General features: G+C 42.6%; 1 protein-coding gene across 2 annotated transcripts in view; it reads left to right on the forward strand.

Moving 5' to 3' along the window:
- The window catches only part of LOC106569511 (CUGBP Elav-like family member 5), a 112806-nt gene that overhangs the window by 91426 nt on the left and 8037 nt on the right, over positions 1-13343 (forward strand). The window lies entirely within an intron of this gene.

Below are 13343 nucleotides of genomic sequence, written 5' to 3' on the forward strand. Positions count from 1 at the left end.
TCTGTATCACTTTCTATCATTCTCTATCTCTTTCTATTGTTCTCTATCTCTGTATCACTTACTATCATTCTCTCTCTGTATCGCATTCTATCATTCTCTATCTCTTTCTATTGTTCTCTATCTCTGTATCACTTACTATCATTCTCTCTCTGTATCGCATTCTATCATTCTCAATCTCTGTATCACTTTCTATCATTTTCTACATGTATCTCTGTATCACTTTCTATCATTCTCTGTTTTGTATCGCTTTCTATGATTCTCTCTCTGTATCGCTTTCTATCATTCTCTATCTCTGTATCGCTTTCTATCATTCTCTCTCTTTGTATCGCTTTCTATCATTCTCTATCTCTATATCGCTTCTTATCATTCTCTATGTCTGTATCGCTTTGTATCATTGTCTCTCTCTGTATCGCTTTCTATCATTCTCTATCTATGTATCGCTTTCTATTTTCTCTCTCTCTATCGTGTTCTATCATTCTCTGTCTCTGTATTGCTTTCTATCATTCTCTGTCTCTGTATTGCTTTCTATCATTATCTTTCTCTGTATCGCTTTGCATCATTCTCTATCTCTGTATCAATTTATATCTCTGTATCTAATTATATCCTTCTCTATCTCTGTATTGCTTTCTATCATTCTCTCTCTCTGTATTTCTTTCTGTCATTCTCTATTTTTGAATCACTTTCTATCATTCTCTCTCTGTATTGCTTTCTTTGATTCTATCTCTCTGTATTGCTTTCTATCATTCTCTATCTCTATCGCTTTCTATCATTCTATCTCTCTGTATCGCTTTCTATCATTCTCTATCTCTGTATCTCTTTCTATCATTCTCTATCTCTGTATCGCGTTCTATCATTCTCTACATGTATCTCTGTATCGCTTTCTATCATTCTCTATTTTTGTATCGCTTTCTATCATTCTCTCTCTGTATCGCTTTCTATCATTCTCTATCTCTGTATCGCTTTCTATCACTCTCTCTCTTTGAATCACTTTCTATCATTCTCTCTCTGTATTGCTTTCTTTGATTCTATCTCTCTGTATCGCTTTCTATCATTCTCTATCTATGTATAGCTTTCTATTTTCTCTATCTCTGTATCGCTTTCTATCATTCTATATCTCTTTGTCACTTTCTATCATTCGCTCTCTCTGTATCGCTTTCTATCATTCTCTACATATATCTCTGTATCACTTTCTATCATTCTCTTTTTTTGTATCGCTTTCTATCATTCTCTCTCTTTATCGCTTTCTATCATTCTCTATCTCTGTATCGCTTTCTATCATTTTCTCTCTTTGTATCGCTTTCTATCATTCTCTTTCTCTATATCGCTTCTTATCATTCTCTATCTCTGTATCGCTTTCTATCATTCTAACTCTCTGTATCGCTTTGTATCATTCTCTATCTTTGTATCGCTTTCTATCATTCTCTCTGTATCGCTCTCTCTCATTCTCTATCTCTGTATCACTTTCTATTATTGTCTATATCTGTATCGCTTTCTATCATTCTCTCTCTCTGTATCGCTCTCTATCATTCTCTGTCTCTGTATCACTTTCTATCTCTGTATCACTTTCTATCATTCTCTATCTCTGTATCGCTTTCTATCATTTACTTTCTCTGTATCGCTTTGCATCATTCTCTATCTCTGTATCGCTTTCTATCATTCTATCTCTCTGTACTGCTTTGTATCATTTACTTTATCTGTATCGATTTGAATCATTCTCTCTCTGTATCGCTTTGTATCATTCTCTTTCTCTTTATCACTTTGTATCATTCTCTCTCTGTATCACTTTCTATCTTTCGATGTCTCTGTCGCTATCTCCCTATAATGTACTGTATTGCTTTCTCTCTGTCTTTCTCTCTGTCTTTCTCTCTGTCTTTCTCTCTGTCTCTGTCTGTCTTTCTCTCTGTCTTTCTCTCTGTCTCTGTCTGTCTCTGTCTGTCTGTCTCTGTCTGTCTTTCTCTCTGTCTTTCTCTCAGTCTCTGTCTTTGTCTTTTCCTCTCTTTTACACGCACGCACGCACGAATGCACACAGACACAGACAAACAGACACACAGACACAGACACACCACTAAAGGCTATCCAATCACAAATACAGTATTTGGGATGCCTACCCAGTACACACAGAATCATGCAAATTGGAGCAGGCCCTATGTCCCTCCCCAGGATGTATCAGTTTAGTGCAGACAAACATCCAGCCCATTTCACTGTGGGACAAAATCTTTATTTGTCGCAGTTGTAGACAAGACAGTGAGCAGGGAGAACAGTAAAATGCCTCTGGTGCTGCCTCAGTGAGTTGCATGTCATTGCATTGATATGCTGACATTGCAGAGTTATTTCATCACCTTGTGAGCTTTGAGACGCCTGCTATTACCCCCACACACACTTGTACACATTCACACACACACACACACACACACACACACACACACACACACACACACACACACACACACACACACACATAAATACACTGAATGTAAAAAACATTAGGAACACCTTCCTAATATTGAGTCGCACCCCCTTTTGCACTCAGAACAGCCTCAATTCGTCGGGACATGGATTCCACAAGGTGCCGTTGTCGTTCCACAGGGATGCTGGCCCATGTTGACTCCAATATTTCCCACAGTTATGTCAAGTTCAAACAAATTTGGACTCATCAGACCAAAGGACAGATTTCCACCAGTCTAATGTCCATTGCTCATGTTTCTTGTCCCAAGCAAGTCTCTTGTTCTTAGTGGTGTACTTTAGTAGTGGTTTCTTTGCAGCAATTCGACCATGAAGGCCTGATTAACTTCTATGGGCTACGTGGGACGCTAGAATATAAATATCAGGGCGGCAAAATCAAAACAACAAAATGTCATAATTCAACTTTCTCAAACATACAACTATTTTACACCATTTTAAAGATACACTTCTCCTTGATGTAAACACATTGTCCGATTTCAAAAAGGCTTTACAGCGAAAGCAAAACATTAGATTATGTTAGGAGAGTACATAGACTAAAATAATCACACAGCCATTTTCCAAGCAAGCATATATGTCACAAAAACCAAAAACACAGCTAAATGAAGCACTAACCTTTGATGATCTTCATCAGATGACACTCCTAGGACATTATGTTATACAATACATGCATGTTTTGTTCAATCAAGTTCATATTTATATCCAAAAACAGCTTTTTACATTGGCATGTGATGTTCAGAACATGCATTCCCACCCAAAACATCCGGTGAATTTACTAAATTACTCATCATAAATGTTGACAAAATAAATAACAATTATTTTAAGAATTATAGATACAGAACTCCTTTATGCAATCACTATGTCAGATTTTAAAATAGCTTTTCGGCGAAAGCACATTTTGCAATATTCTGAGTACATAGCTCAGCCATCACGGCTAGCTATTTTGACACCCGTCAAGTTCGGGGCACACTAAACTCAGAATTACTATTAGAAAATTGTTATTATCTTTGCTGATCTTCGTCAGAATGCACTCCCAGGACTGCTACTTCCACAAGAAATGTTGTTTTTGTTCCAAATAATCCATAGTTATGTCCAAATAGCTCCGTTTTGTTCGTGCGTTCAGGTCACTATCCAAAGGGTAATGCGCGAGCGCATTTCGAGACAAAAAATTCCAAATGTTCCATTACCGTACTTAGAAGCATGTCAAACACTGTTTAGGGACGGACATCCAGCGAAAAATCATATCGCCATTAGCATAACAAAATTTTATAATTTTCTTTTCCCAATTTTTTTTCAAATTATATCGTTTTATAGATACACCTCTCCTGAATCGAACCACGTTGTCCGATTTCAAAAAGGCTTTACAGCAAAAGTAAAACATTAGATTATGTTAGAGGAGTATATCGTAAAAGTAGCCACATAGCCATTTTCCGACCAACCACATGCATCACAAATAACCAAAAAACAGCTAAATGCAGCACTAACCTTTGACAATCTTCATCAGATGACACACCTAGGACATCATGTTACACAATACATGCATTCTTTTGTTCGATAAAGTTCATATTTATATATAAAAACAGCATTTTACATCGGTGCGTAACGTTGACTAACTATTTTCCCTCAAATGCATCCGATGAAACAGAGCTACAATTTACTAAATTACTATTCGAAAACATTTTTAAAATGTAATATTGTCATTCTAAGATTTATAGATGAATATCTCTTGAAAGCACCTGTAATGCCAGATTTAAAATTAACTTTACTGGGTAATCATACTTTGCGATGAAAGGGGATGCGATACTCTGAAAAATAGGCTAACGTTACAGGTCAGCGCCATCTTGGAAGAATCGCATATCACATCTAGTCTTGTATACTATTGTCAATAATCCCTTACCTTTGGTTGTCTTCATCAGAAAGCACTTCCAGGGATCCCAGGTCCACAACAAATGTATTTTCGTTCAAAAAAATTACTCCTTTATGTTCCAAGAGCTTGTTCTTGTTAGCGCGTCTGAAGGCTGATCTAAATGCTCCGTCGGCCGCGGGACAGCCATTTCGAGAAAATGCATTTTTTTCCCATTTAGGTTCATTCAAACATGTCAAACGTTGTATAACATAAATCTTCAGGGCGTTTTTCAACAAGAGAGCCAATAAGATTCGAGGGGGACGATTGCATTGTGTTTCAAAACGTTTCGAAAGGGGAGGGTAACCAGGGGCGTCGGCGTCATAATGGTGATGGCCCTCTCCGTGTGACCACGTTCCACAGCGTCTCATTCATTCAGTTTTAACAGTAGGAGACTCAAACCACTTTGTAAAGACTGGGGACATCTAGTGGAAGCAATAGGAAGTGCTCAATGAACCATAGCTCACGGTGTGATTAATAGGCAACGTGATGAAGTTGAGTTCGCAATTCAGAATTCCACTTCCTGTTTCGATCTGTCTCGGGGTTTTGACTGCCATATGAGTTCTGTTATACTCACAGACACCATTCAAACAGTTTTAGAAACTTTAGGGTGTTTTCTATCCACAAGTATTAATTATATGCATATCCTAGCTTCTGAGTTTGAGTAGTAGGCCGTTTAAAATGGGCACACATTTTTTCAAAATGCGCTGTGGTGCCCCCTATCCTAGGCGACCGTCAAGAGGTTAAAATAAAAAAAAATGGTATTTTTCTCGTAAAATAGCGATAATATTCCAACCGGACAATAGTGTATTCATTCAAAGAGGAAAAGAAAAAACAGCGTGCTCACGTGAATGCGCCTATCCAATCTCTTTGTCACCAGGCAGACCACTGACAAACTGATCTACTATACTCTGCTCAGAGACAGAAGACGCCTCAATCTGCTTTCTGAAGGCTTTAGAGAGCCAATGGAAGCCTTAGAAAGTGCTACGTAACCCCACAGATACTGTAGTTTCGATAGAGAATCAAAAGAAGAACTACAAATTCTCAGACAGGCCACTTCCTGCTTGGAATTCTCTCAGGTTTTTGCCTGCCATATGAGTTTTGTTATACTCACAGACACCATTCAAACACTTTTAGAAACTTCAGAGTGTTTTCTATCCAAATCTACTAATAATATGCATATTCTTGTTTCTGGGCAAGAGTAGTAACCAGTTTAAATCGGGTACATTTTTTCATCCGGCTGTGAAAATACTGCCCCCTATCCCAAACAGGTTAACGCTGTCTCCTCTGAACAGTTGATTTTGAGATGTGTCTGTTATTTGAACTCTGTGAAGCATTTATTTGGGCTGCAATCTGAGGCTGGTAACTCTAATGAACTTATCCTCTGCAGCAGAGGTAACTTTGGGTCAGAGGTAACTTTGGGTCAGAGGTAACTTTGGGTCAGAACGCAACCATAGTTTCACAAACAATTACAGTTCTCTTCCAACCGCTTTGTACAAAACATTACAGGTGTGTTGGTCCGATCTAGTCAAAGTTTATCTGTTGCATACTGTTCAGTCCCATTGAACACTGACTGCATACAGTCCTTTCCTGTGGCAGTCCTCATGAGAGTCAGTTTCGTCATAGCGCTTGATGGTATTTGCAATTGCACTTTAAGAAACGTTAAAAGTTCTTGAAATTTTCCGTATTGACTGACCTTCACGTCTTAAAGTAGTGATGGACTCTGCTTGTTTGAGCTGTTATTGCCATAATATGGACTTTGTCTTTTACCAAATAGGGCTGTCTTCTGTATACCACCCCTTCCTTGTCACAACATAACTGATTGGCTCAAACACATTAAGAAGGAAATAAATTCCACAAATTAACTTTTAACAAGGCACACCGGTTAATTGAAATGCATTCCAGGTGACTACCTCGGGAAGCTGGTTGAGAGAATGCCAAGTGTGTGCAAAGCTGTAATCAAGGAAAAGGGTGGCTACTTTGAAGAATCTCATAAAATATATTTAGATTTGTTTAACACTTTTTTGGTTACTACATGATTCCATATGTGTTATTTCATAGTTTTCATGTCTTCGCTATTATTCTACAATGTAGAAAATAGTAAAAATAAAGAAAAACCCTTGAATGAGTAGGTGTGCCCAAACTTTTGACTGGTACTGTACTACCATACCCCGTTAAAAGGCACTTCAATCTTTTGTCTTGCCCTTTCACAATCCATGTCTCAATTTTCTCAAGGCTTAAAAATCCTTCTTTAACCTGTCTTCTCCCCTTCATCTACACTGATTGAAGTGGATTTAACAAGTGACATCAATAAGGCATCATAGCTTTCACCAGGATTCACCTGGTCATTCTATGTCATGGAAAGATCAGGTGTTCTTAATGTGTTGTATACTCAGTGTACATGAGACTAACACATGCACACTCGCCCCCGGTCTCTCTGTCTCTCCATTCTCTCTACCTCCTCTCTTCCATTTTCTCTCATACACATTGACTCCAATCTATGCCTGGTGTAGTGATCATTTCTGCCTCTGGTGTAGTGATCATTTCTGTCTCTAATGTAGTGATCATTTCTGTCTCTCGTGTAGTGATCATATCTGTCTCTGGTGTAGTGATCATTTCTGTCTCCGGTGTAGTGATCATTTCTGTCTCTGGTGTAGTGATCATTTCTGTCTCTGATGTAGTGATCATTTCTGTCTCTGGTGTAGTGATCATTTCTGTCTCTGGTGTAGTGATCATTTCTGTCTCTGGTGTAGTGATCATTTCTGTCTCTGGTGTAGTGATCATTTCTGTCTCTGGTGTAGTGATCATTTCTGTCTCTGATGAGGTGATCATTTCTCTCTCCGGTGTAGTGATCATTTCTGTCTCTGATGTAGTGATCATTTCTGTCTCTGGTGTAGTGATTATTTCTCTCTCTGGTGTAGTGATTTTTACATTTACATTTACATTTAAGTCATTTAGCAGACGCTCTTAACCAGAGCGACTTACAAATTGGTGCATTCACCTTATGATATCCAGTGGAACAACCACTTTACAATAGTGCATCTAAATCTTTTAAGGGGGGGTTAGAAGGATTTCTTTATCCTATCCCAGGTATTCCTTAAAGAGGTGGGGTTTCAGGTGTCTCCGGAAGGTGGTGATTGACTCCGCTGTCCTGGCGTCGTGAGGGAGCTTGTTCCACCATTGGGGTGCCAGAGCAGCGAACAGTTTTGACTGGGCTGAGCGGGAACTGTGCTTCCTCAGAGGTAGGGGGGCGAGCAGGCCAGAGGTGGATGAACGCAGTGCCCTTGTTTGGGTGTAGGGCCTGATCAGAGCCTGAAGGTACGGAGGTGCCGTTCCCCTCACAGCTCCGTAGGCAAGCACCATGGTCTTGTAGCGGATGCGAGCTTCGACTGGAAGCCAGTGGAGAGAGCGGAGGAGCGGGGTGACGTGAGAGAACTTGGGAAGGTTGAACACCAGACGGGCTGCGGCGTTCTGGATGAGTTGTAGGGGTTTAATGGCACAGGCAGGGAGTCCAGCCAACAACGAGTTGCAGTAATCCAGACGGGAGATGACAAGTGCCTGGATTAGGACCTGCGCCGCTTCCTGTGTGAGGCAGGGTCGTACTCTGCGAATGTTGTAGAGCATGAACCTACAGGATCGGGTCACCGCCTTGATGTTAGTGGAGAACGACAGGGTGTTGTCCAGGGTCACGCCGAGGCTCTTAGCACTCTGGGAGGAGGACACAAGGGAGTTGTCAACCGTGATGGCGAGATCATGGAACGGGCAGTCCTTCCCCGGGAGGAAGAGCAGCTCCGTCTTGCCGAGGTTCAGCTTGAGGTGGTGATCCGTCATCCACACTGATATGTCTGCCAGACATGCAGAGATGCGATTCGCCACCTGGTTGTCAGAAGGGGGAAAGGAGAAGATTAATTGTGTGTCATCTGCATAGCAATGATATGAGAGACCATGTGAGGATATGACAGAGCCAAGTGACTTGGTGTATAGCGAGAACAGGAGTGGGCCTAGAACAGAGCCCTGGGGGACACCAGTGGTGAGAGCAGGTGGTGCGGAGACAGATTCTCGCCACGCCACCTGGTAGGAGCGACCTGTCAGGTAGGACGCAAACCAAGCGTGGGCCGCGCCGGAGATGCCCAGCTCGGAGAGGGTGGAGAGGAGGATCTGATGGTTCACGGTATCAAAGGCAGCAGATAGGTCTAGAAGGATGAGAGCAGAGGAGAGAGAGTTAGCTTTAGCAGTGAGGAGAGCCTCCGTGACACAGAGAAGAGCAGTCTCAGTTGAATGCCCAGTCTTGAAACCTGACTGATTAGGATCAAGAAGGTCATTCTGAGAGAGATAGCAAGAGAGCTGGCCAAGGACGGCACGTTCAAGAGTTTTGGAGAGAAAGGAAAGAAGGGATACTGGTCTGTAGTTGTTGACATCGGAGGGATCGAGTGTAGGTTTTTTTCAGAAGGGGTGCAACTCTCGCTCTCTTGAAGACGGAAGGGACGTAGCCAGCGGTCAAGGATGAGTTGATGAGCGAGGTGAGGTAGGGGAGAAGGTCTCCGGAAATGGTCTGGAGAAGAGAGGAGGGGATAGGGTCAAGTGGGCAGGTTGTTGGGCGGCCGGCCGTCACAAGACGCGAGATTTCATCTGGAGAGAGAGGGGAGAAAGAGGTCAAAGCACAGGGTAGGGCAGTGTGAGCAGGACCAGCGGTGTCGTTTGACTTAGCAAACGAGAATCGGATGTCGTCAACCTTCTTTTCAAAATGGTTGACGAAGTCATCCGCAGAGAGGGAGGAGGGGAGGGGAGGGGGAGGAGGATTCAGGAGGGAGGAGAAGGTAGCAAAGAGCTTCCTAGGGTTAGAGGCAGATGCTTGGAGTTTAGAGTGGTAGAAAGTGGCTTTAGCAGCAGAGACAGAAGAGGAAAATGTAGAGAGGAGGGAGTGAAAGGATGCCAGGTCCGCAGGGAGGCGAGTTTTCCTCCATTTCCGCTCGGCTGCCCGGAGCCCTGTTCTGTGAGCTCACAGTGAGTCGTCGAGCCACGGAGCAGGAGGGGAGGACCGAGCCGGCCTGGAGGATAGGGGACAGAGGAAATCAAAGGATGCAGAGAGGGAGGAGAGGAGGGTTGAGGAGGCAGAATCAGGAGATAGGTTGGAGAAGGTTTGAGCAGAGGGAAGAGATGATAGGATGGAAGAGGAGAGAGTAGCGGGAGAGAGAGAGCGAAGGTTGGGACGGCGCAATACCATCCGAGTAGGGGCAGAGTGAGAAGTGTTGGATGAGAGCGAGAGGGAAAAGGATACAAGGTAGTGGTCGGAGACTTGGAGGGGAGTTGCAATGAGATTAGTGGAAGAACAGCATTTAGTAAAGATGAGGTCAAGCGTATTGCCTGCCTTGTGAGTAGGGGGGGAAGGTGAGAGGGTGAGGTCAAAAGAGGAGAGGAGTGGAAAGAAGGAGGCAGAGAGGAATGAGTCAAAGGTAGATGTGGGGAGGTTAAGCTCTCTAGGCTAGGCGGGACGAATTCGTCCCACCTACGTAACAGCCACGGCTATCCTGTGGCGCGATTTTCAAAACCTTAAAAATCCTATTACTTCAATTTCTCAAACATATGACTATTTTACAGCCATTTAAAGATAAGACTCTCGTTAATCTAACCACACTGTCCGATTTCAAAAAGGCTTTACAACGAAAGCAAAACATTAGATTATGTCAGCAGAGTACCAAGCCAGAAATAATCACACACCCATTTTTCAAGCCAGCATATAATGTCACCAAAACCCAGAAGACAGCTAAATGCAGCACTCACCTTTGATGATCTTCATCAGATGACAACCCTAGGACATTATGTTATACAATACATGCATGTTTTGTTCAATCAAGTTCATATTTATATCAAAAACCAGCTTTTTACATTAGCATGTGACGTTCAGAACTAGCATACCCCCCGCAAACTTCCGGGGAATTCGCTAACATTTTACTAAATTACTCACGATAAACATTCACAAAAAGCATAACAATTATTTTAAGAATTATAGATACAGACCTCCTCTATGCACTCAATATGTCCGATTTTAAAATAGCTTTTTGGTGAAAGCACATTTTGCAATATTATAAGTACATAGCCCAGGCATCACGGGCTCGCTATTTAGACACCCGGCAAGTTTAGCACTCACCATAATCATATTTACTATTATAAAAATTTCATTACCTTTTGTTGTCTTCGTCAGAATACACACCCAGGACAGCTACTTCAATAACAAATGTTGGTTTGGTCCAAAATAATCCATCGTTATATCCGAATAGCGGCGTTTTGTTCGTGCGTTCCAGACACTATCCGAAATAGTAAAGAAGTGTCACGCGCTTGGCGCAATTCGTGACAATAAAATTCTAAGTATTCCATGACCGTACTTCGAAGCATGTCAACCGCTGTTTAAAATCAATTTTTACGACATTTTTCTCGTAGAAAAGCGATAATATTCCGACAGGGAATCTCCTTTTCGGCAAACAGAGGAAAAAATCCCAAAGGCGGGGGCGGTCGGGGTCACGCGCATAAGCTAGTGTCTCTTGATCGGCCACTTGAGAAAGGCGATAATGTGTTTCAGCCTGGGGCTGGAATGACGACATTCTGTTTTTTCCCGGGCTCTGAGCGCCTATGGACGACGTGGGAAGTGTCACGTTAGAGCAGAGATCCTTAGTAAATGATAGAGATGGAAAAGAAGTTCAACAAATGGTCAGACAGGCCACTTCCTGTAAAGGAATCTCTCAGGTTTTGACCTGCCATTTGAGTTCTGTTATACTCACAGACACCATTCAAACAGTTTTAGAAAATTTAGGGTGTTTTCTATCCATATGTAATAAGTATATGCATATTCTAGTTACTGAGTAGGAGTGGTAACCAGATTAAATCGGGTATGTTTTTTATCCAGCCGTGTCAATGCTGCCCCCTAGCCCTAACAGGTTAAAGTCACCCAGAACTGTGAGAGGTGAGCCATCCTCAGGAAAGGAACTTATCAAGGCGTCAAGCTCATTGATGAACTCTCCAAGGGAACCTGGAGGGCGATAAATGATAAGGATGTTATGCTTGAAAGGGCTGGTAACTGTGACAGCATGGAATTCAAATGAGGAGATAGACAGATGGGTCAGGGGAGAAAGAGAGAATGTCCACTTGGGAGAGATGAGGATTCCAGTGCCACCACACCGCTGGCTCGATGCTCTAGGGGTATGCGAGAACACGTAGTCAGACGAGGAGAGAGCAGTAGGAATAGCAGTGTTATCTGTGGTAATCCATGTTTCCGTCAGCGCCAGGAAGGCTAGGGACTGGAGGGTAGCATAGGCTGAGATGAACTCAGTCTTGTTGGCCGCAGACCGGCAGTTCCAGAGGCTGCCGGAGACCTGGAACTCCACGTGGGTCGTGCGCGCTGGGACCACCAGGTTAGAGTGGCAGCGGCCACGCGGTGTGGAGCGTTTGTATGGCCTGTGCAGAGGGGAGAGAACAGGGATAGACAGACACATAGTAGACAAGCTACAGAAGAGGCTACGCTAATGCAAAGGAGATTGGAATGACAAGTAGACTACACGTCTCGAATGTTCAGAAAGTTAAGCTTACGTTGCAAAAATCTTATTGACTAAAATGATGAAAATGATACAGTACTGCTGACTGGTGGAGTAGGCTAGCTAACAGTGGCTGCATTGTTGACTTTGAACGTGTAGCTGGCTAGGTAACCTCGATAGTTTCAGTACTACACCTTGTCATGATAGCTAACATAACACTAATCAAGACGTTCCTTGTAATGTATTTAGTTTCTACAATGCTGCTCGTCGGTAATAGTTAGCTGGGTTAGGAAAAAAGGGCGTCGCGGGGGACGGAAATAGCTGGCTAGCTAACCTCGATGGCTGGCTAGCTAACCTCGGTAATTACTAAACTACACAATTATCAAGCTATGACAAAGACAACTAAGTAGCTAGCTAGCTAACACTGCACTAGTCAAATCGTTCCGTTGTAAAGTATTAGTATCTACAGCGCTGCTAGTCGGTAACGGTTGGCTAGCTAGCAGTGGGTTAATGATGACTAGGTGTGTTGACTAAGTCTGGCGCCGCGTCGCGGCTGGCTAGCTCACCTCGATAATTACTCAAACTACACAATTATCTTAGATACAGAGACAGCAAAGACAACTATGTAGCTGGCTAACTAACACTAACACCACACTAATCAAGTCGTTACGTTGTAATGTAATAGTTTCTGCAGTGCTGCTAGTCGGTAGAAGTTGGCTAGCTAGCAGTGATGACTAGCTAGCTAGCAGCTAGCAGTGTTGACTACGTTAGGAGGACGAAGATAGCTAGCCTCGATAATTACTCTAATTACTCTAAACTACACGATTATCTTTGATACAAAGACGGCTATGTAGCTAGCTAAGAAGAATTGCTCAGATCAAACAAATCAAGCCGTTGTAATGTAGTGAAGTGTAATATTACCTGTGGAGCGAAGCGTAGTGCGACTGCTCGCTCCAAACCGGAAGTAGCTGGTGTAGTGATCATTTCTGCCTCTGGTGTAGTGATCATTTCTGTCTCTAGTGTAGTGATCATTTCTGTCTCTGGTGTAGTGATCATTTCTGTCTCTGGTGTAGTGATCATTTCTGTCTCCGGTGTAGTGATCATTTCTGTCTCTGGTGTAGTGATCATTTCTGTCTCTGGTGTAGTGATCATTTCTGTCTCTGGTGTAGTGATCATTTCTGTCTCTGGTGTAGTGATCATTTCTGTCTCTGGTGTAGTGATCATTTCTGTCTCTGGTGTAGTGATCATTTCTGTCTCTGGTGTAGTGATCCTTTCTGTCTCTGGTGTAGTGATCATTTCTGTCTCTGATGAGGTGATCATTTCTGTCTCCGGTGTAGTGATCCTTTCTGTCTCTGGTGTAGTGATCATTTCTGTCTCTGATGAGGTGATCATTTCTCTCTCCGGTGTAGTGATCATTTCTGTCTCTGATGTAGTGATCATTTCTGTCTCTGATG

The sequence above is a fragment of the Salmo salar genome, chromosome ssa14 (assembly GCF_905237065.1).
Source record: "Salmo salar chromosome ssa14, Ssal_v3.1, whole genome shotgun sequence".
Lineage (NCBI taxonomy): Eukaryota > Metazoa > Chordata > Actinopteri > Salmoniformes > Salmonidae > Salmo > Salmo salar.